Source organism: Lissotriton helveticus, chromosome 4_1, assembly GCF_964261635.1.
Source record: "Lissotriton helveticus chromosome 4_1, aLisHel1.1, whole genome shotgun sequence".
NCBI lineage: Eukaryota > Metazoa > Chordata > Amphibia > Caudata > Salamandridae > Lissotriton > Lissotriton helveticus.
In genome coordinates, this window is record NC_136063.1 from 1,450,216,011 (window position 1) to 1,450,241,653 (window position 25,643).

Consider the following 25,643-nt stretch of genomic DNA (forward strand, 5'->3'; position numbering starts at 1 on the left):
GCACTTACCCATGCAAGCCTTGGCAACTTTGACATGTTTAATGGGTGTTGAGTGAATTTGGATGACAGGCAATTGCATAGATGATAGGCCTTTAGTTCTCTTTCAACTCTTTCATTGAGGTGAGGAAACCAGAATCGGTCTCGGGGAGCTCGTTTTGTGGCAACAATTTCACAATGTCTTTCATGAGCCACTTCAATTATCCGTTGTCGCGGACTCTCCAGAATGACAATTTACAACCCTCTTAGAATAATACCTTCCTCAGTAACAAGCAGTTCCTCTTTGACATTGATAAACTTTCTATAATCACTGTCGCTGGTAAGAGGTCAAGGGTTCTGGTACCAAAACTGATGTGTAATAATGTCTTTCAGTTTCAGCATGTGACTATCTTGACTTGTGGCAGTGATAATTTGTTTCAACAAAATGGAAACTGGAGCGCTTGATCTTACTACGAAATGTATGTAAGTTTCAATGTTGCAGATTGGGTTCAAGAACATTGTAGAGACACTAGTGAGAAGTAGTCAGCAGGGTTCTGATCTTCCCCTGGACGATGCAAGATGGCGTACTTGTACTCTTGCAATTGCAGACCCCAACGTTCAATGCGAGGAGGCATTTTTGCTTTTGGATACTATCACTATAGGGAAAACCCATGTAGCTGGACCAGTAGAACCCTCAATTACATTGTTTGTAAGTACAAATACTAGTTCTTTTTCATCAGCTTCTTTTATGTGAAAGGCAATTTGTCTGTGTCTGTGAGCAATAGGACAGGCGTCCTCATTAATGCGTAATTAAACTTTCATCATCTTGAGTTTTTCCAACCTATGAAATAATGAAGGAAATTGACTTACTATTTTGTGATGAGAATTCAGGTTATAGTTCACGGATATCAGTCCCATATCAGCATCTGTGCTGAAGGTGAGTAAACAGGCGTTTGATGCCGTACCTTGAAGTACATAAATGGGCGCCTGTACTTTTATTTTCTTATGTTTCGTTGTTGCTACAAATGCGCCTTGACTTTTTAGTGGCATCAATGCAGCCAACGTAGACACTTTAGTTTTCAACGGCATAATTTGGGGCACTGGAGACAGTTCATTATATTTTTCCTCAGGCATAATATTTATTGAAACCCCACTATTGATAATGAAAGTTATTGAACAACCATTAACTTTTAGTGGGATCTTCGGACAATGTTTGAATGAGTTTGGTAGTTTGTCATGTCAGTTTCTCTTGGACTGGTGTTTTTCCTCAGAGGCGGTCAGATCAAGAAGTGCATGCTTTTCTGGGGTAAACATTGACAAGGCACACCCATCTTTTTCACTTTCACTTGCTATTAATACAGATGAACCATTCGATGAAGATTTAGATGTCAATCAACTTTATTTGGTGTCAATTTGGCTCAGCTGATGTGGTTGCTTGGCCTTATGGGCGTACATCGAATGTCTCTTCTGGAACGATCCGATGGCCAGTTCTTGCGCCTTGCACACCATCCGAAAATGGTCCTTCTTTCCAAAGCCTTTGTAGAGCTGCCCGATGTTGGGACATTTATCTTCGTGTGGAAGCAAACAACCACATCTGAAGCACAACTTCTTTTACTGTGGAGAATTCACTCTGTGTCCCTCAGCCTTGTGCTTTGATTTATTTCTCACATTCATGACTAACTTACTCTGGGCACCTCAATCCTCCATGTCAGCAGCTTGTCAATCAGCATGCTCTACAGCTCTGGCAGCCACGAGAACTCGCTCCAGACTCGGAGTTTCTCTCAGCATTCATCTTCTGAATTAATTTGACAAATATCCATCAATCACTCTGAGGCATATAGCTTCCTCATAATTAAATTCAGGTTTGATGAGTGTATTCAGTTTCTCAACAAATATGTTGATGGTCTCAACAGGTTTCTGTCTTTATTGACTGAAGATCTATCTTCCATAATTCATATCTGGCATTGGATTGAACTTGAGATTCAAGGCTGCTTTGATTTGACTGTATGTCATTTCCTCAGCTCGCTGCATTTTCTTTATGACTTCTTTTACACCTTAACCAGTAAAATTCTGAAGGAACTTGATAATATTTTTGTGATCTGCTTCTTCAATCGTATCAATAAAACCATGAAATGTCTATATCCAGCCATGCCATTTGTTGCCAATATTCAACTTTTTGGGAGGATCGAATGGCGGGGATGCTTTCAAGAAAGCAGCCGCATTGTAACCATTGGTGGACTTACTGACATGGAGAGTATGGTTCTCTCCACCACTGTGTGGTAATTGTGTTAATGCCAAGCATCTATGGGGCCTTGCGATATGCTGTCCTCTGGATCATCTTTGATAGTGACAGAAATACATGACCCCTTTCTTGGTCTCCATTGGAGAGGCAAACGGTCACGATTCCGATCACCTCTCTCTGCTTTCTTCACTTTGGAAACCATTGGAATTGTTTTGAGGATCAATCTGTTGCTATATTAGGGGTGTGGCTTCGGATATGCATGTCTCTGTAAGCACAACCTCGGGTGATTTCTCTGGGCTCACTCCCTCCAGCGACATTGCATGATGACTCTCTTTATTCAGGACTGGTAATCAGATGACAGTTTCTTACATCACTTTGCCTTTAAGAGTCTCTTTCTGTTATCTGACACCTGATTCATCTGTTCCTCGCAACGCTCCTGTTCACAGTGTCATCTTGCACTTTGCTGTTCTTTTAAAACCTGGTTGCATCCGCCTATTGCGTTGTCACTCCGTATGAATGTATGACTATGAATTGCTAGTAGCGCAGTACCTCTTTGAGTGGCCTTCTGTCAGGGCTGGACTGGCTACCGGGCAGTTTGGAATGCTGCTGAGCTGGGGCTGATTTCGTTCATGGAGACCTGCGTGTGCTAAACGAAATTCGTTTTGCTTTAATTATTTCGAAGCACAAGCAGGTCTCCATGAAAGAAGTCAGCCCCCACCGCAGTGAAATCAGCTCCCTGCTCGGCAGCATTCCAAACTGCCTGGTAGTCAGTCCGGCTCTGCCTTCCGAGCAGGCTCTCGCCCACCGATGTGTAGACTCCTCAGTGAAGTTTTGATCATCTTCAAATGCTTTATACGGAACTGGGGCTGTGCTTTGACTCCACATATGCCAAACGTTGATTCCATACTTTGACGGAGGCACACATGGCATGCACAAGCAGTTTGCTGGACCACGGCAAACTCTCCGTGAGAGCACTGTAGATCTTCAGGTCACTTGTCCCCTATCTCATCACCAATTGTAGCGTCCTCCCCAGCCCGGATACTCGTCAATGACCACGCCACACACAGATCTTAGTATAATATAGTCTTTATTCTTCTTCATGTAACCGCAAACTCAACATTCTAAACCTGCATTTAATTCACTACGCTCTAATGTTCAAGTCACAGTTCTACAGGGTCCATCAGGAGTCAGAAAGGTTCCATCATTACATACTAGCACAACACTATACTTTGGAGGCATCAATAATAAGGAAAGAATCACCTTAAGGGTCAAAGTGTCCTAAAAAAAGATAGTTTTTTTTTTGTAGACCTAATTTCATAATATATTCATAAACACTCCTCAAGAGGCGCCTAATTGGCAGAGATCAACATCCAAAACGTAGAAGACCTGCTTTGTTACAGAACAGCATATTCATAGAATTGCTATTATATGGTTATACAATGGCAGATAGTATAGTTTATGTAGAGTAGATGTAGTCCTGGGGGTTGATTTTTCTTCTATGACCCTGATTATGAGTTGATGCAGATTTAAATTCCCAGGTGGAATTTTGCCCTTCTCAGTTATGATTATGCAGGTATTCCTACACCACAAATGTGTGTTTGGAATTGCTGAATGGGCAGCAGTACATCTCAAGTCCCTAGCCCAACCTGACACATCCAAAGCAATAGGGGCTCTTGTAATGTTTGGTCATCCAGGCAACATCCTTCCCACTCTGACTCTCACTTCCCCTCCTCAAAAAACCCTCTTTTCAAACCCATCCCCTACTGGTCATCAGTTATCACCTGCTAAGAGAAGGTGGTAAATATGTGTTTGTTAGACCTTCCAAATTTGGGAATTTGTTGAGGAGTTTCACCTGGAAATCCCCATGTGCACAGTTATTCCCTATTGTGTTGGGCTTAACCCATAAGTGGTAGAAATGTATGTGAAGATACCGTCCAGAATTGCCAACTCCAGTCACTGCGTTTCTCCACACGTATCTACTCCTAAATCGCAATCAGGCCCTATGTGACCTAATAGGGGGTGGATGTTTAAGGAATATTGATGATGTATTTATTACGCTTTGCACAAACTGTTCAGATATTCAGATTCCATTTGACAACCCTCCCAATATCCGAAGTCGCTGGCACAAAAATCTGTTTTATTGCATGTATTTCAGGCCTGCATAAGCATTTGGCTTTTGTTTGTCAGTATCAAAAAAGTGCAGTGATGACTAATGGATAGAGCAAAATTATTATCTAGTAAGTGAAATAAGAAAATGTCAGAGTACGTAGCCATTCTCTAGTATGGTCTCCTGTGTATTTTGCTGCAATCTGTTTGTCCACTGCCAAAACACTGAATCCTTGGAGCCTCTGGTTGGCCATTTTCTACTGCTTCAGCAAATTAACTTCTCCATTAACTCTGAATCCATTCTGGTACTGATATTCCCTGAAACAATGCCTACTATGGGGATAACAAATTATCTTCAGGTTCTTCTAACTTGGATCAGCCATCCCGTGCAGCAAGCCATTTCCAGTACTTTTACCACACCATCCTGAACTATAAAGGAACTTAGGAGTCTGCCATATTCTAAATGAATGCATCAATGTGTCCCTGGAGAGCAAGGAATAATGGGCTAGATGTACCAAGCCTTTTTGCATTAACAAATTATTTGTGAACACCCAAAGACATCAGGTATCTAAGAAAGCCTAATTGCGATTCATAAACATGTTACTGAAACACAATTTAGGTTTGTGACTACATACCGATTTGGTATTTGCAAGGAATGCCCTTACGGCTATTCCAAATACTGAATCTCTGTGTGATGCAATTATGTTTTACCGACTACTGAAAGGTAGTAGTGAGGCATTCGTAAATTGGAATGGATCCCCAGAAGATCCCTTTTCCTTTGTAAATATAGAGTAGGCAGGTGCCCAATGTTACTTAACTTTTAATTCTTTATAAAATGCATTCCATTTTCTTTTAAGGCCAACAGCCTTCATTAAAAAAAGAAGGATTTTTTTTTTTAAAGCAATCACAGACATGGTGGTCATGGCAAAAATTCCTAGTGGGTTTCAATTTGCGACCTACCTCATAAATATATATGGGGTAGGTCTAATGGGGACATAGGTCTGTTCGTAAAAACAGAATGGATTTGGTTATCGTCGTTGTGCAATTTGCAACAAATGTAAACAACTTACTTTTTTGTGCATCTGGCCCTAACTCCTTGACACTGAGTTTGCCGGACTTTTCCAAACCATGTGCAAACTCCTGTTTGGGCAGGGGTTGCAATACTGAGTCTGCTTATATGTGGTGAAGCTGGTAATTGCCAGATACGTAAAATACCTCATCCTTCGTTAAATTTCGGCGGGGTTGACAACAGGGGAAAACAATACAGCATTTATGAAGACATGATGGTTTTGGTGCGGTAAGCACCAAAAGCTTTATTTTGTTCCCCAAATATTGGTGCCACTTAATGCACCCGATAAATTCTGCATCCAAATTTATTGGATGCCATAAATAGTAACTTCAATTTGACATACTCGGAATCAGAGCCTAAGTGCTTCTTTGGAAAATTGAAAGCAGCATCTTTGTAGAGTGACATTTTATGAAACATGCCTAACATACCCTACCAGAAGAGCAGCTGTTTCTTGCATTTTTTCTTATTCTCTATCATACAGGAGGAGCTCCTGGTGAATTTAAGTGGACAATATACCATGTGACGGAGGCATAACCTATTTTACATTATAAAACCCCTTTCTGCTAACCACATTATTCACAGAAATCATATGCTTTCTTTGGTAAATTCCTGCTTAAAATTCAACAAATAGATTACTGTGTTCCTATGTACCTTTTCTTTCTGAATGTTTTAATTTTGTTCAACTTACACGTTCAGAAAATGTATTTTCATCTTTTCACCTCTCTGAAAACTTGTCTTAGAGAAAGGAACACCAGCAACACCTGTGATGGAAGACACTGAAGGAGTGTTACATCACTCTGCTGGAGGGCACAGTGATACATTACCAGCCCATATAATTAATGTCTATAAATAAGGATTCCCTACAGTATGAAGCATTAAAGCAGACAGAGGTGTGATTATAAGTAAGCACTTGGCGCTCCTGTCCCGAATGATAAATGCCTTGTCTAATGATACTCTGCTTCGCCCACTATTAAGCTGAGCATTTCATAGAATAGGGATTGTTTATGTGGTTTTAGAAAACTTTCATAGAAATAATATCCCAAGAAGGAGGAGACGTATAAACAAATTCTGGACTTATGAACTTAAATAAAAGACAAGGCAAATTCAAATTCAATAAGAATAAAAAATGGAAATGGTCCGGCAAAGAAGATTTCAGTCCATCAGCTACCGACTGTAGCATCAGCAAGGCAGCCCAAAAGTAAGAGAAAGTTCTAAAAAGTCAATCAGCATAGCGTCCGGGTCTCAGAGTAGAAAAAGTCAGAATGGCATCTGCGATGCCCCTCCTTTGGGCTTTCTTCTTTTATAAAGTCTATAGTAACGTCCTGGTGATGTAGCATCACTCCACGATTGGAAGACTATCATATGCTTAGCTTCACATAATGTCTCCTAAGACACTTGCAGCAGTGAGATGCTTTCCCATGCTCGTCATGAGAAATGAAACATTTGAGAGTCCACATAGGCCTAGTATCAGTAAGAGATATAAAGTAATCATCTATAGCAATAGCTGAAATCCGGTTCCCACAGGAATATTTCACTGTGAAGATTGAAGAAACCATGTGGTGTACACATGTACAGGGCAAATAAAGCAACATTTCTCTAATCATCAATGATCCACTGTATCAGGGGAAAGGTCAGCTATAGAGTAAAAGCATTCTCGAAAAAATCTTTGTTAGCATCACACGTTTGGAATAAAATGAGCTCTAAACCAACATCAAACGTAATGTAATTAAATCAATTCAAAACAGAGAATATGTAGAACTTTCACCAATCATTATTACATGAAAATAGCTATTGTTACAAATACCCTACTACTAAAACATTTCTCAACATTCATATGTGTATAATTTTCAGAATTCACATCACAAAATTCATGTTTCATAAACTATAGAGGCTCTAGTTTTGCTATGCAAAATTTCAAGATTGTATCATGTTTCTACACCTTTTTGCACTGACTTTTCTAAATGGTGCATTCAAACAGAAAGCATTAGAAACACTAGACCATTTCATTAATTGCATAACTCCATCAATACACGTTAATAAACTAACTTTTCATAGGAAACTCTTATTAGTGCAACTCATTTATATGTATTAGTATTTCCTTATATGTATGTTTTCTTCATCTTATTTTAAAGCATGCTTTCACGGTGCTTCTACTACACTTGTCACATTTCCTGTGTCACTTTTTCTACGTGTGCAAAGTGCGCTTCCAGCTTTATGTGTCTTTAAGCAGTAAATGTGTTGTGTATTATGGTTTTTAAAATCATGCTTCGTCATAAGTCATGGGTAATAGCTTGTCCTAGAAATTCTGCCAAGTTCTGTGTCTTAAGAGACAAAGGTCTCACAAAATAAAGCTATGGCTGGCATATGCACCACCCCCTACCTTTAGGTACAAAACCAAAGGAGGAAAATCCTTTGCTGCCCTGGGAACCAGAGCATGGAACCTCATACCTATGCAGTTGAGGCTGATGGAATCAGAAACCAATTCAGGAAAGCCTTGAAGACCTGGATCTTTGTGTCCACTGATGCACTCTGTTCCTCACTCGTATAAATTGTGATACATCACATGCCTGTCTGAAGCGCTTTACTTCCGCTCAGTGCCAGGATGCTCCTTTCGGAGTGATCGCTGCTCTTTACAAATATATAAATCAAATCAAATGCACCAACTTTTCACAAGGTTTCTTGCTTGGGAATGGGTTTGTGTTTTTGCATTTGTCAGGGGATAAAGGAGGGAGAAAGATATTTTAATTATCATGCTTCGCCTGACATAATAATGCCCTATTTGGCAACATATTCAATTTTAATTTAGAGGTTGTTTCAAATTAATTCTGCACTTATCTAGTTCTTTGCTATTTTCTTTCTTGTGTGGTTATTCTGAAAGCTGAGAAAAATGTAAAAAAGTTGGGCATTTTTTTCTCCCCTTCCACTATTAGTTAGTGTGCGTTTCTTCTTGCTATGAACACAAAAGCCATTTCCCTATTTGGGCCACATAGGACATCTTTCCTGGCATGCCAAGCTCTTCATGAAGATTTACTTTGGAGTTTCCACAACCAAACTGTCTGCTTCATGCAATAGCAACACCAAAAAATGTCCACTGCAATAATGTAGACGTACATACAGTTAAACATGGACCTGGCAAAATATGTATTAGATGTATATGTCCATGATTTAGAAATTCTAGCAAAATCACTCCCCGTTGTTGAAGGTATTGGTTAACTCAGTATTTTAATTCAAGCCTCGGAGTAGTTGGAAGGAAGTTAGATTCTGTTCATTCAGTTATTGTGACAGATATATAGTAAATGCAGGTAGTCATATCCCTACTGTTTTTTTCCAACATGTAGCAGACATTTTTGTTGTGGAAATTCTAACTGGATAACCTTGTAAGGAATTTCCTAATGCATAGTAGATATTTGACTTTGCAAAATTAAATAAAAATGCATTAAATGCGTGTCTTTGAGCTTAGCAAGTCTAAAAAAGTAATTCAAAAAACCTCTGCAAAGAGAGTGTGAGTAAATCTAATCCTCTTTCAACATACATGTGATAATTTATGGTTCCAAAACTTTCTCACATAATTACAAAAAAAACGATTTGTACAGCTTGACATCTCAGCCTGTCATTGACTACTGTTGTCACTTCCGTTTGATATTTGAGCAATATTGTTTGCTAACCCATTTTCCTATGTACTCAATCCATTAGGAGCAGCCTGTGAATCAACATCGTAAACCTGAATGGCTTGTGAAATGGTTATCATTCAGAATTTATTGTTAATCTTTGATAGACTTTTTATTAATACAGCTCAAGTTAAAAGGCCATACAAGATAAGAGTTGGTGCTTGTTTTTCAACCGATTTTGGTATGATTTAAGACCCATCAAATGAGTATGAGAAGTTATTTAAGCTTTTATCATTCCTATCAAAATCAGGCTGCGTTACCCCATCACCATAAAATGAAAATCTCATTCAGTAACTGTAATATGTAGGTTGCGCATTTCTCCATGCAAGAGCATGATGCCAAGCCCTGTATGGGTCTTCTGTAATGCTTCTACCTTCTTTTTGTTTCCCCCCTAAATAAGACTGACAATCGTGCAAGCTCTGTGATGGTTCTCCCAGTTTACTAAAGTGAGACCCCAGAGAAGTGCTTTGTGGTCAAGGGATCACCCAAAGAGCACAACGCTTTGAGAGTGTAACTTCTGCCCTCTCTACCTCAGCTTTGTGAAACTGATTGTGGTTGCAGCATGATCCATGGTGAAGGGACACACATTTTTACCTATCTCATTGGGGCGACATGTTTAGTGACCTCCCCGTTTAAATGTTCTGCAAATTGCCATTAACAAGGGTTTTCTACTTTCATAAGAATAGAATGTGTGTAGAAGTTTCTGTACACTTTGTGTATGTTGTGGGTGAGTGTGAGGACTGTTTCTGTCTCTCAGGGAGTATTGGGGAACAATTTTGGCCTCCACTTGTGTGGCCAAGTATACTAGTGTGTGAGGTTCACCAAGTCAAGAATGGCCTGTAAGCCCACCATTTGTAAATTATATGTATTCCTTCCCCCTGAAACGTGATACAGTGCTGCTGTCAGTGCAGGTGTCAGAGCCTTTTTTCTTTGAAATCTGCAGCACACTGTGGCACAGCAGCCCCAGAAAAGCCCCTTTTTCCAGTCTGGTCTGCAAGAGATGTGGTCTGCTGCCTAGGAAACAATTGACATTTTACCTGAGTTCATTTGTTACCTGCTTATTTAAGGCTCATCATGTCCATGGCTCTGGTATATGCTGCACATGTAGTCATTCAATGGAGGAGCCCCGAACATTGTTGTGGAGTTCACTGGGCAGAGCTGACCATAAATAGAGCCATCTTAGTGAAGACATTGTTTCAGAAATTCCCATCAACCAAATATACAGTTGTTCATCAGTACACCAATACAGTTGTGAAGGACTAAGATCTAGGGGGTAGGGTCAGCCAGACAGCACCCCTACCAGCCTAGGACTAAATCTGGGCAAAGAAAGTTGCTAAAACTGTTGGTGGACTGTCCTGGGAGAAAACAAAGCTCCAGGTACAGTGAAGGAGGACTCTGGACTGCTCCTTAGAGTGGAGAGGCTTTTTTGATTAGTCAAATTTGTCAGCTCAGATGATGCTTGAGGAGCACCGCAAGGTACTGTGGATATGGATCAAACAATTGTTCCAATCCTAACATTATGGCTACAGTTGCTAAGAAATTATTGGAACTCGTATAGTGCAGTTTCATAAATGTCTACCCAAAGTTTGAGCCTTTACATCAGAACTGTATAGTCAAAGAGTCACGGGTCATGTCACAGTACAAGCTCAGAGCTCACTATCATCAACAGGGAGACGTCACGGTTCAAGCCCTAAGCTAACTATCATCAATAAAGGGATGACACAGCCCAGTCCCTAAGCTGACTATCATGAATAGGGAGACTATGAAATGTAAATAGTCTGCTGATGGTATGGATCGTATGTAAGAGAAGTCCATCTCACAAAGTCTACATCACAGGGTTACTATCTAAAAATGTGGTGCTCATGCCATCGGCACTTCCACAATAAGAGACAGAATCTTACTAATAAGAATCTTATGTGTGGGCATCAGGTAAAACAAAACAGACTAACCTCCCTTTTATCACATTAGTGAAATGGTTACTAATAAAAGAATCAAAGGTAGTAGCTGATTTGTTTTGCATGTAACCTTTTATTTTGTTTACAAGATGCATAAGCATGAACCCAGGAAGCGAGATCTTGTCAGAATAAGACTTCGGCAAAATCTTCGGAGACTTCCAAAATCTCAGCCGTCATTTTGAAGTGCAAGACTATATAAGTCCACCACATCCTTACCGCTTGCTTGTTATCATCAGTGACAGCTCCTCCGTTAAGACGGAGGAGCATCGCCCCTCTGCATTTTGAGCTGTGGATAAGGGAAAAATAAAATGATAATAACACTATGTTATTATAATTTTATTTTTCCGGCTTGAGGGCGGGGCTTAGCTGTGTCACAGCCAGCAAGGGGAGGAGTGGTTGGCACTTAAGTGCACATGACTGTTTGGCCGGCCGTCTTAGACTGGCCAAACAGTCATGCGCACTTTGCATGTTTTCCAACAGGCTCTAATCCACAGCCTGGTGAGGAACATGCACTGGCACCCACTTCCTGTCTGAGCAGCGAACCATGGCACTCAGACCAATCACAATGCTGCATTGCAGCGTTGTGATTAGTTAGGGGAGCCTGTTTGTGCTTTCTGCTTCAAGTAGGAACAGAAGAGGACGACGCGAGGCGGCGGTCCAGCAGCAAGGTAAGTCATTTTTTTACATTATTTTTCTATGTCCCCCGGCCCCATCCCACCCATACTACTCATTGGCACTTGCCATCCTCATGGTTCAGGTGTGCAAGTCTCTGTCCGTAAATTCAGGTGGATTCCAGTCCTTCAGGCGAATTCACCGCAATGTTACTCTCTGGTAAATTCTGTTGAGAGTAAAAAACAATTGAGGTTTAACTTGAGCTGATTCTTTCCCTCCAGGTTAGGATAACGAGTGAAGTAAACACTTTGCATATGATGCATGTACACTATTTTTAGGGGTTATTTAGAAAGACATCCTTTGATCTCCAACTTCATCGCCTTCCAGGTCTCTCTCCCCACAGTACCCTCCCTAACTACCTTCCCTCATCTGGCCACTCTGAACCTCTGATAAAATAAGTACAGAGTCAGTGCTGCCGGAAGTTGGACATATTGAATGTACTGCTCCTGAGGAACGTAGGGCTTTGTCTCAAAATGTTAGAGGTAGCGGAAAAGTTGAAGGAGAATTAGAATTTGAATTAGAATTTGTTTTCTTCGTCCAGAAATAGAAAGAGCTCTCCCCCTACATCAGTCAGCATGTTTTATGTATCTCTCCAAGGGTGAAATGAATGGGAGAGGTGTGGCGCAGTGGTCAGATCAGTTGACTCTGGAGCATGGACCTCACGGTTTGATTAGCTCAGCACCATGTGACTCCGGGCAAGCACTCCCCGAAGGTCCCCAGCCTTTGAAACCTTAAGGGGTGATATGTTCACGCTTTACAAATATGTATTTATTCATTGAAAGGCAGACTCGTGGTAATGGAGGATGCTGTTAGGTTTCCACATATTCTCAAACTTGTTTCATTGTCTTTGTCTTTTGCTTTGCCGAAGAGAACGGGTTTGGATGTAAGTTGCCAGTTGGCCTGGATTATTGCGCTTGCAGCTTTTATTTCAGAAGATGATGACAGCATGCTCCAAAGGGGTAGGGAGAGCTGTGCCAGAGACAGGGTAGGTTGTGATCAAGTTACTATTTTCTGATTTGCAAGGGGGTAGAGTTTTTGAGGCATGTGGCTGAGCAAGGATCTGTGAGTGATTTGGATGCTTCTATTTTGGTAGCAAGGTTCGGAACATCCAAGGTTCCCGTTGCTTTGAAGGAAGTGAAGGATTTCACCAGAGGTGGGGTTATGGTGGTGGGACTCAGGGAACACTTCTTGGGTGTTGAGTGTTGACAATGTTTTTTCATATTTTGACAATTTTGAATACAAAGATCTCTTGAAAGCCTTTGCAGGGCCTTTGGTAAATGCACTGGTCATTTTTTTGTGTCAGGCTTGCAGAGCTTCTCATAGATAGCTAATATTCCCCTCATCTGATCGGGTACCTCATATAGGCATTTCACAAAGTAGGCCTTATTTGTTATTTTGAATGACTTGCTGTAGATAGTTCAGATTTTACTCCCGATGGTCTGTCTTGTACAATGTTGTTCCACATTTTGGTTTGCACTTTTCAGTTCATAAAGTTCCCCATTGAATCACTTGTTGGTGGATTAAAGCCAAACGTCAATTTTTGGGGCTTGATGGGGTTTTGGATGTTTCACATAGATTATATCTTGTAGTAGAGATTGTGGATCTGTGTTTCTGCATCAAAGGTAGAGGATCTTTTTATTGGCTGTGCGATGTGCGTGGGGGGGGGGACATTGGTGCAGGAGGTGTATTTGCAGTGCAAATTTGAAAGGTTGCTGAAAACAAAGGAGTGGGCCGACCATACTTGGCTCACACTGTTGGGTTGGAGGTTTCATGCCTATACGGAAATATGAGGTCAAGCATATCATAGCATAACTTAACACAAAATAATTTAGGCATGTATCTGTACACGGATGTATGACACTATAACTGGTAATGAAACTTAGTGATGGGCAATGTGTGGAGATATATGTTGTTTTAAGGTCAAGCTGACTTCCCAGAAGTGATCGCCCTACTTTTTCATCAGGAACACCAATGTGTCAATCATACTTGCATATTTTTACAGTAGCAAGTGTAATATGGGGTGTGATATTTCACGAAATTCGGATTCTGTGAATCAGGATTTGTGATTTTTCATCACAAATTGTTTTGGCATGTAAGTGACGCTAAGGTCGGCTAAACGTTAATTGAATGAGGCATTTACTAGCTTAATGAGCCAACCACAATTATCTACGAAAAAAATGATCAGGTTCCTTGATGTTCAAATTAGTAACATGGTTACCTCTCGAAGGTCAATCTATCCTATGGTCTACTTCCACCATCTTTAAAGCTTCGAAGCCCAACACACCTAACTAATTTAAAGACAAATTATAATTATCAAGTGGTTACAGAATACTTTGGGGCATATTACCAAGCAATAGCGATAATTATCGCTATTGCTTGGTTGGAGACAAAATTTTACCGCTGAGCTGCGGAGATTTTTATCGCAGATAAACCTTGGTATTACCAAGGTTTATCGCAAATCCGATAAAAAACGGCCGCAATGCATGAATATCGCTGAAAAGTCAGCGATATTCATGCATTACCGAGCTAATGCTCTTAGCCATGTTATCCACCTCCCATTGGATAACATGGCTAAGAACTTCTCAGGGCAGGTGTTAGCTTCTGGAGATATTCGCGCTTAGCGCGAATATCTCCAAAAGTTGGTAATAGGAGATAGCGATGTTAGCGACTGTTTCCAGTCGCTAACATCTTGGCACGCCCACTTTGCATGTCATTAGTGATAAATATCACTGACATGCAAAGTGGGGCCCAAGATGGTCGCTATCTCCTACTAGCTGTCACTAACTGATGTTAGCGACAGCTAGGTAATAGGGAGATAATTTTATCTCCGCTTTCTTGGCTTTTAAAGCCAAAAAAGCGGAGATAAACCCCCTTGATAATATGCCCCAATTTGTTTTAAATACACACTTCTCCTGGTATCTCCAGGCTTCAATAAAAAAATCTACCTTTTCTAGCCTTTTCACCATTTTATGATTTCGAAGCAAAACACCCCAAGAGCTATAACAAGTGTTCAAGTTCTTCCACTCTACTTCGTATTATTTACCTTCCTCCCCCTTGGATCATCCACTCCATACCTGTTTTCTGATATGATTTTCTCACCCAGGTTTCCTGACTTTTGAAGACTAGTCACCAATTTTCTAGAAACCTGATCGTGTGTATACATCCATATGCACCTGCTTACCTTAATAAGGTAAATATACTTGTTCAATATGTCTTAGGGCTTTATGTACTATTTCCAATCACAAGCCAGGGATGTGCAGTTTGCACACCTACTGGTTTGTGAATTGAATGCAATTTGCTATGCGTTTGGTGCATTAATAGGTCGCACCCCAAATTGTACATTTGCAGGGTGTCAAAACATGACCTTGCCGAATGAATATTATTTAGGCAGGTCGTGATTTGCATCACATTGAATTGGCTGCAAATGCATGGATGGAGACTTACGAGGAACATCAGGCCTCCGTTCCTGCATTCACATTTCCAAACACATTTTTTTTAAAAGCACCCAGCGTCCAATAAAGTGACTGGCGCTGCTTAAAAGAAATACTAATACCCCGTTTGGGAAAACATCAGTGGAAGCAGGCAGTGGTCCTGGATACCACTTCCTGCTCCCCCGAGACTCCCAACATGATTCGGAAAGTGGAAAGTGTGCTAAGGGGGCACCTAGCCATTTGCTAATCAGTTACCACCACGACTTGTATGCAGCTAACTCATCAGTGGCTTGTGGCTGCAATCGCAATCTTAAACCATTGATACACATTTCTCTGAGTCAGAAATAGGAGGAGGATCTCCCTGGCGCCCCATTTGTTATTAGGAAAGGATTGCATGCCTTTTTAGGAGTCAGAAAGAATTCACCAACTTGTAAAATGGCTTCTGTACATTAATAAAAAGCCTTTTGCAGTCACAAACCCTGTAATTTTGTAAATCGCAAGGTTTGCGACAACCAAAGTACTTTGATCATCAGCCGCACTAACATAAAAAGGGCTTTATATATGAGCCCCCTTACCTTATTGTACATTTTATTTCCAATTTACTTATACTAGCATCCATGTCGTTTCCAAATTTAACATCTGGTTGAACTATGCTCATGCAAGTATAAAAGCTGGAAAAATAAAATTACTGATGAACTATACCAAACACTTAAAACTAGACAATAACTATCATAAGTAAGATGTTTTGTATATATCCTGGTTGGCTGTTTCTTGCTGCAAGTCCACACACTTTAAAATGTTGCTTTTGTCCTATTGTACCACAAGGGAAGTTTTTTTTTGTGTGCACACCCACAGAGAGTGCTTCTTAACTAATGTTCATGAAAGTTCCTGAAGGCCTCTCACATGAAGAATTACTGGGCGGGGCCACACCTAAATTATAGCACTGTAGAATTAACTAAAAAGAAATTGGGCAATGAACAGATCATTACAGTTTTTTAATGTAAACTGTATTGCAAGAGATTGCAAAACACCTTGATTTACATGAGGATTTAAAAAAATGGGCGGCATTAGTGCAAGCAGCAAAAATATTAACCTAATTGTTGTTGATGTCAGTCAGTGCATGATGTTAAAAACAAATTGTAAATTAAGCACATTGTCCGAATTGAAGTTCACTGAGATTCTGCATCTTTTGTGTTCTCTCAAATTTAAAAGAAAGAACAAATAAATTGTGAACAAATATGTTTGGAGAAATCATTAAATATAAGCACATTCACCAGTTGGGAGCAGGGCATGAAATCAAGGTCCTCAGAATGCAGTCTGCTAACATAGGCCCTGATTACGATGGCAGTTGGTTGGCCCACCAACCGCCATCGCAGCGGGTAGGAGACCTCCTGACTATGAGTCTGGTCGTCATGAAAAGGCAGTCGGAAAGTGACATCCTAATCCCTACGACGGTGCCTGCCCTGGCACCGCCTCTATTGTAGGGATAGGATTCCGACCACGGATCATGGATCTTGTCGGAGGTAGCGGTCTTTCCGCCGACCTATGCGGTCCGACTGCCTGCATCCAAATGCGGCAGCCGGACGGATTGCCTGTCTGTTGGTGGGACCGCCACTGACGGCCTGTCGGTGGCGGACGCACCGACATCGAAATTAGGCCAATAATGAGCCCGACTCATAAAAGACGTAAATTGGCAATCGCACATTTACACCTAGATGTGAGTGAAGATTTCCAACTTTCTGGATTCCACAAACATTTCCAGGAATATGAAAATTTAAATACACAGCGTGTACTTACAGAATAAATTGAGAGTACACGCTGTCTTTTTAAACTTGCGGTACTCCTGTAAGTAAAGCGGGGTGGGGGGCACATTGTGTGCCTTTGTCTAAGTATTCATGTTACTCGCAGCTCGTGAGGGGCTGTGATTAACATGAATAATTAAACTAAAGCGCACAATATGCCCAGCGCTGCGCTTTCCTAACAGCCCCAAGCATCAAACCACAAGCCCAACAGCCATACCTGCACTCCGGAGTTCAAATGCATTCTACTGTAGAACATGATACTCCAATTTATGACACTTTACTAAATTGTGTGCTACACCACTCTACTGCACTCCATGACACTATAGTCAATTGCACACCACTCCACTCTACAACACTTTACTCCTCTCTACACTACCCCACTCGAGTGTACTTCACTTCATTATACTCCACTTTATTACACTTTGTCTCACTCTATGTCACTGTACTATATTCCGCTCTACGCTGCTCCACTGTTTGACACTCTACTCCTCTGTATGCAATTCCACTCTACAATACTGTACTACATTCTATGCCATTCTTTGATGCTCTACTCCACTCTATGCCCATCCACTGTACGTCACTGTACTACACTGTATGACATGTCACTCACTTTCTCTGTACGATATGTCACTCCACTATATGACACGGAACTCCACTCTATGACACTCTCCTCCACTGTACTTTATGACACTCCACTTGGCGATACTCCACTCTATGACACTTTAATTCAACCTACTTCACTCTAAAACACTGTACTCCACTCTCTGGCAGTCCATGGCTCCCTACTCTACTGTTCGACTGACCATTTCACTGTACAACTTGCTGTTCCATTCTATGATACTTGACTCCACTGTATGGTTCACCATGCCATTATACTATATACCACTTCATTACACTGTACAATACGCTAATACTCTCTACTCTACTCCACTGTTATCCAATCTACAATATTACGGTCTATGACAATAGACTTTACGACATTCTCCACCACTGTACTGTACGACACGCTACATAACAGCTCTCCACTTGCGACATCGGACTCTACAATTATTTTATTTATTTTTATTTTTTATTTATCATTTTCAGAATAAAACATTCAATCCAAACTCCCGAGTGCAGCCGGGATGTGTGTGTGTTACATTCTGTACATAAATAATACAAGAATTATATAATGCATCACAGTTACATATATTGATAACACAGCAATCCAAGGCAATCGTTGAAGCCGAATCAGCACAGTTATGGCCACACATGGAGCAATACAGCGGTAGCAACTACAGAATACAGCACCATCTGTGGTGGCAGTGAAGTTGACATAAAGAGAGGAGCAGAAACCGCCATACTAAATCAGTCATCTGCTAACTGGGCCAACATATATGCAGTGCAAGGGCCCCAAATGTCTCGCGGCCTCGAGGCCGTTGGCAGGCCCTCATGATAACATGTTAACTGATCGCGGCAATATGCCAGGTCCTGCAACCAAAGCTTAACTTCAGGTGCCCGTCTCCATCCCCAACACATGGCCACTCTATGCTTGGCCAACTGCAGGGACAGTACTACCAATTTGCGTACCCCGGCCGGTATGCTGGACAGGATCCCTAATAAACACACCTTGGGGTCACAGTCAATCGGAGCAGCCGTCATTTATGACAATGCTTCAGTCACTCCCATCCAAAACGCAGATATACGAGTGCAAGCCCTGGCCAAATGCACAAAATCTGCACCATCCATCCCGCAACGCACATAGCAAGCAGAGTCTCGTAATCCATGTTTATGCAGCTACGCAGGAGAGTAGTACCACTGATGAAGAAACTTATAATGTATAAGTTTGAAATTACCATTAATAGCGAAACTGCCAGTCATGGCGCAGCTTTCAGCCCATTCGTCCTCTCTCAAGGGTTGCTAGAGACATTCATCCCATTTACCTCTAGAGGTCACACCCGCATCTCCTTCATCCATCTGCGAAGCATGATACAACCAGGAAACCAGTTTTGTTCGAGTGTTTGTCGTATACAGCAGCTGTAATGCCCCCAAGGCAACCAGTTCCTCAGGAAAAGTAGGATAGAGACTGCGCACCGCAGCCCTTAGCCTGACATAAGTAAAAGTGGCCATAGTGATATTCCCCCCATGGTCTAAAAAGCCTTGTAGCTTGAGGAACGTGCCTGCGGGAAAGACATCACCCATAACCTGCAGCCCGGCAGTATGTAATAGTTGAAGCGCACCCAAGTCACTCGATACCGAGATAGCGGCATGATGCAGCAGGGGCATGGCAGGTGCGTACAATGGCAGCCGCCCCGCACGCCTCCCTAGTTCATTCCAAGCTCTAGCAGTACATTGCACTGTATCCACTTCACCCTTCTCGTATACTGAATGTGGATTTATAATCACGGCTTTAAGGGGTAACGGATGTACCGCACCGGCCTCAACCGCCACATGCGGCGTATACGGCGGCGCCGAGATCCAGTAAGAAGCAAAGTGCGCCTGGGCACACAGATAATATAAACGCATGTCTGGAACCGAAAACCCGCCCATCTCATAAGGCTTTGTCAGCATGTACCATCCCACCCACAGTTTCTTACCCCCCAGGCCATCGTGATCAACAGAGAACGAAGCGTAGTAAAAAAATGGGTCGTTAGAGCTATCGGAATATTAACAAATAAATATAAAAACTTAGGCAACACCACCATCTTAATCAGGGCAATCCGGTCAGCAAACGACAAGGGCAAGCGCGTCCAACGGGCCACCTGGTCCTCAAGCTTAGATATTGCCACCCTATAGTTAGCCCTAATTACTGCTTGCAAATCCCTATGGACCCAGACGCCCAAGTACCGAACGGGCTCTGTGGCCCAAGCCAACGGGAAATCCAGCTCAACTAATTTAGTGCTATCCTTAAGTGGTAGTATTATAGATTTGTGCCAATTAATAGCGAGGCCTCAAAACCATTAAAATCGGACATACTCCCTGATCACCCCCTCCAAATATCTTTCCGGTTCCCGGACGTACAAGACCATATCGTCAGCGTACATCGACACTGCCAACGGTCTGTGATGAAATCGAAGCGCTGAGTCAGCGCGCCGCTGCCTCAATATACACGCTAACGGTTCCAGGATAAGGGCAAATAGCAGGGGCGAGAGTGGGCACCCCTGCCGAGTGCCCCTCTGGATGGGGAAGGCAGCCGATACACGCCCATTAATCCTCACCCGAGCCACCGGAGCCGTATAAAGCAGTTTGATCCAAGCCGTAAAAGGTAAAGGTACCCCCATTTGGTGAAGCACTGCGATCATGTAGCGCCACGCTATTGAATCAAACGGTTTGGCAGCGTCTAACAGGACGCTAGATCAGGTTTGAGCAAATGCAGCACCGCAAACAGTGCCCGCAGATTGTGTGCCGTGGAGAGCGTGGGAACAATCCCCGATTGGTCCGGTTAGACCATAACAGGAAGCAACAGGCGTAAGCGTGTCGCCAGTACCTTGGCAAGTATTTTTACGTCAGTATTCATAAGTGAGAGTGGTTGATATGACTCACATTTATCCAGCGACTTGTCCGGTTTCGGTGAAGCCACAATCAGTGCCTCTCGTAACGTTGCCGGTAGCCGTCCTTGCTCCAATGCCTCAGCGAACATTGCCGTGAGGTGAGGCAAGATCAAATCAACATATTCCTTATAGAATTCAGAGGGGAGACCATCAGTGCCCGCTGCCTTCCCATTCGGCAGTGCAGCGATGGCGTCCCTAAGTTCCCCCTCTGTTATATGATGCATTAAAAAATCTTGCTGCCCCTTCGACAACCAGACCAAGGCCACATCGTCCAGGTAATGTGCTATCTCTTCTTCACTAGCTGTCGCCCGGCGTTCGTACATTTGTTTGTAGAATTGAACAAAGTGATCCAATATACCATCAGCATCTGTCACGGATCTATCTCCGTCCTTAAGTTCCTGCACCCCACAGTGTTTAGCCCATGGCTCCTTGATCCTGTCAGCTAACCCACGCCCTGGCCGGCCCCCTTCGCCATAATAACGGGCCTGGTCCGTTTAGCCAAATGTTTCACCTCCTGCTCCGCCAACTCATTATATTCATTCACTTTCAATCGTATATTAGCCAGAAGAGGCGCATCTGGCTCCCTTTCATATTGACGTTCCAGCCCCACTAGTTCGCGCTCCAGCCTACCCATGGAGTCCCTCAATAATTTAAGCACACCGGCTTGCAGACCTATACACGCACCACGTATAGTTACTTTGAATGCCTCCCAAACGGTGCCCATTTCGTCTATCGAGCCGACGTTCGCCTCAAAGTAACTCGCTATGGCTTCACGCAGGTCCTCAAGAAACACTTGGTCTAGGAGCGCCATAGGTGGCAATTGCGACAAAAACGGCGCAGGCGCATGCGTGGGCAGTACCATTTCCAGCAATACAGGCGCGTGATCTGACAACGTGCGAGGGAGATGTGCCACCCTCATCACCCACCCACTTACATCCTTTGTTGACAGCCAATAGTCCAGGCGGGACCAGGTATCATGCGCATAGGTGTAGCAGGTCCCCTCCTTCTCACCAGGATGCCCCAATCGCCATACATCCACCAAGCCAAGCTCATTCATACCATCTCGTACTGCTTTCACCGCCTTCTTGTCCGGAAGCAGTCGACAGGCCTTCCGATCCATCTCACGCTCCAGAGCCACGTTTAAATCCCCCCCACATATAATAGCAGATGGTGGTAATGCATAAACCTTGTTCCACAGAGTCCACGTTAGGCCCATAGACATTGACCATTGTTATCAGGGTGCCACAAAGTTTACCTTGCAGTATAATGTACCTACCCTCCTTGTCAATTTCCTCATACATGCTCACAAAGGGAACATTCTTCTTAATCAACAACATGACTACCCGAGCGTATGACGAATAATTAGAGGCAAGGCGAACCCCCGCCCACTGTTTAGATACGGCACCAGCAGTATGCCCCGTAAGTTGCATTTCTTGCAAAAACGCCACCTGAACATTATGCCTAGTTAAATATGCTAGTACCTGTCTGTTTTTTTTCTGGCCTGTACAACCCCCGTACGTTCCATGTAAGCCAAGTCATCTTGCCCCCTTTATCCATGAAGATCACAGATTTGCAACATGTGACGAATATGGAAATAACACTTCTGCAACAGACAGTAATAGCTCTGAGAAACACACACTGCGTGGCTGCACATATCAAACCCCCCCATTCCCAAACAACTGATATCAAACAAGCCCACAGCCCCTCACCCACCCCACCCACCCACCTCCCACTTCAGCGCCCCCAACCTGCCAAAGCCATCCCCATCCCACTCCACCCCCCCCCCATAATCAACATCTGTCAAATTTCGGGGTGTTGATGACAGTCCATCTACTGTTGTTTTTGCATTTGTCACCCCGAGTGGGATGGGTATGCTCAGACGTGAGTCCCATGCTCTCCACACCACTGGAGTCAAGCTAACCTGGCTGAAGACGGCTGATAGCCAGAAACTGGTCCTAGGATGCTTGATTCCGGTCCAGGAAAGACATGGCTTGGCAGTTCGGGCTGGAATGTTCCCATGAGGCACAGGGTCAAGGCTGATTTGCATATGGCCATGTCTGAACTGGGGTGGTGTGGAGTGCAAAAAAACAATGGATTTAGGCCCAGATCTCGGCACTGGGGTGAATGTATGACATTGTTCTGCATTCTGTCCATCAACTGTTGTTTTTGCATTTGTCACCCCGAGTGGGATGGGTATGCTCAGACGTGAGTCCCATGCTCTCCACACCACTGGAGTCAAGCTATCCTGGCTGAAGACGGCTGATAGCCAGAAACTGGTCCTAGGATGCTTGATTCCGGTCCAGGAAAGACATGGCTTGGCAGTTCGGGCTGGACTGTTCCCATGAGGCACAGGGTCAAGGCTGATTTGCATATGGCCATGTCTGAACTGGGGTAGTCTGGAGTGCAAACAAACGATGGATTTAGGCCCAGATCTCTGTACTGAGGTGAATGTATGACATTGTTCTGCATTCTGTCCATCAACTGTTGTTTTTGCATTTGTCACCCCGAGTGGGATGGGTATGCTCAGACGTGAGTCCCATGCTCTCCACACCACTGTAGTCAAGCTATCCTGGCTGAAGACGGCTGATGGCCAGAAACCGGTCCTAGGATGCTTGATTCCGGTCCAGGAAAGACATGGCTTGGCAGTTCGGGCTGGACTGTTCCCATGAGGCACAGTGTCAAGGCTGATTTGCATATGTTTAACAATAAGGGGTGGTGATGGACAGAGTTTCTGAATTAAGCAGAATACTCTCACCCAGTCAAGAGATCAGGGCTAGATCCAACACCGTTTTTTAGCTCACTGCACCATCCCAGTTCAGAAACTGGCTATATGCAAATTAGTCTGTTCCTGTCCCAGTGCATGATGGGAACAGGGCAAACCAAACTACCAAGCCAATTCTTACACTGGGAAGGAAACAAGCTTCCGGGGACCGGTTTCTGCCATTTCAGGCGTCGTCGGCCCGGTTTGCTTGAATCCTGATGGTGCAATGAGCAAGGGACTCACATCTGAGTATACCCTTCCACGCTTAGGGTGGACAAAATATTTAACAACAAGGGGTGCATGTGGCTCCCCTCCCCTAGTTGATTTGGCCCTGGGACCCCATCCGTCACTCCGGTATTATGTTAAATGGGGGGAAACATGTGGACACCCCCTCCGCAGGCCCATTTCAACCCCTGCGACCCATCCCCCAGGGTCCACCTTGTTAAAGGTGGGTGCCCTGAGGTCCACCCAGGATACCCAGCATACGGTCTTTGGCGACCATGGAGGGAGCTCCAAGGCCCCCTTGCCCCAGGCAGCTCCCTGCACACAGCGGGAGCCAGCATTGCTCCTGCCCTCTGTGGGCAGGGAAACAGATCAAAAGTGTGCTCATAGCGGGAGGGAGCATTTTTTAAACTACCACTCGCTGGAAGTGGACTTGGTGTTTCCTCCCGCTTGCCAGAAGATTTGAAAATGCTCCCACCAAGTAGGAGCAAACACAGGTTTCCCTCCCTGCACCGCTGTGGGCAGGGAACAACTATATCTTGGGGATGGGCTCCCCAGCAACTAGCATCTGAACCAGCCCCTGGGGCCATTAATGATTCAGGGAGGGAGGCACGTGGCCCCCTCCCTTCAAGTAATCGGTTGCAGGGGTGGGTCCCTGGGTCCTTTAGAGGCACAGTGAGGGGGCAGTGCAGCCCCCTCCCCAATTTGCATGTATTCGGCCCTGGGGTGGGCTCCCTGGGGCCTTTTCATGCTTAGGAGGGGGCCTTGTGGCTCTCTACTCCATTTTTTTACAATTCATCCCAAGGGTGGGCTCCCTTTTTTTTTAGATTCTGTAAGAGTTTTTTGGCTCGGGGGGCATCTGGGTCCACCCATGGGGCCTAGAGGATCAGAGTATCCCTACGCTGCCCCCATATATCTTTACTTTTTTATAACTTCAGGACAGGGGACCAGGGGCCAGATGTAGGTAATCTCATTTTACTGATTCCTAAATACCGAATTTTACTGATTCGGTATTTAGGAATCGGTAAATATGATGTAGGTAATAAATCGGTAAAATTTACCGATTCGGTAATATTTCTTATTACCGATTCGGTAATACCGATTCGGTAATAAGAAATACCTTCCCAATCATTCCTATGGGCCTGGAGGCCCATAGGAATGAATGGGAAGCCATTCACTATTACTGATTCGGCATTTACCGAATCGGTAATAGCAGGAGCATATTCATGGGTGGCAGGGTGTCACATTGACGCCCTGTTGCACTCCTGAATCGTGCATGTGTGCTCATGTGGCGCACATACATGCCCTAAGGGCATGTATGTCTGCCACATGGCACCTCGAAAAAAGCAAATTATTGCTTTTTTAAAGGTATTCGTTATTTACCACCAACTTGTAGTGGGTGGTAAATAACGAATCCTTAAAGCAAAAATACACTCACTTGAGTGCGACCTACATAGCTTTAAGGATTTGGTAATTTACCGATTCCTTAAAATAAGGAATCTGTATTTCACCGATTCCTTAAAATAAGGAATCGGTAAATTACCGAATCCTTAAAACCAGCCTCCTACATTAGAAAGGGCTAAATACCGTTCGGTAACGGGAAAATCACCTATTTTCGTCCGTTACCGTCCGGTATTTAGCTACCTACATCTGACCCTAAGTCCCCGAGTCCTGTAGTGGCTGCCTGCAACATTTTTATCATGTTGCTGGCAGCCAATCAGAGCCTAGCTTTGCTTAAAGTCTATGGAAAATTCATGGGGATTTTGTGTTTTAGGACCGTCCTTTTTCTCAGCTTTGGATTGGCGGATCTCCCTGAAACATTCCAGGAAGGAGCTGAGGTGAATGGACTTTCTCTTTGGAAGGTTTTGTGAAGATTTGTCAAACATAGTGAAAGTTATTAGCAAATAAATAAATGCTCTTTCCATGGAAAACCAGTCCTAACTATAACTACCTAGTGGCGCCTGCCACTAGGCAATATATATATGTGATCAAGGCCTCTTCAGGGCCGGAACGTGTTGTATTGTTTATACAATAACCTTTATTTTCTGCATGTGGAGCCCTCCATTCCCCATGGTTCAATTGGAGAGGTTCTGGACACTGAGTTCGAGGGTGTCAGATGGGCTGGCCTGGTCTCTTTGAGTGCGATGATCCAGAGGCGTTTTAAGACTCTACTCCTGTTATAGCAGGGGTGGGTGGGAGGTCTGGTTGGG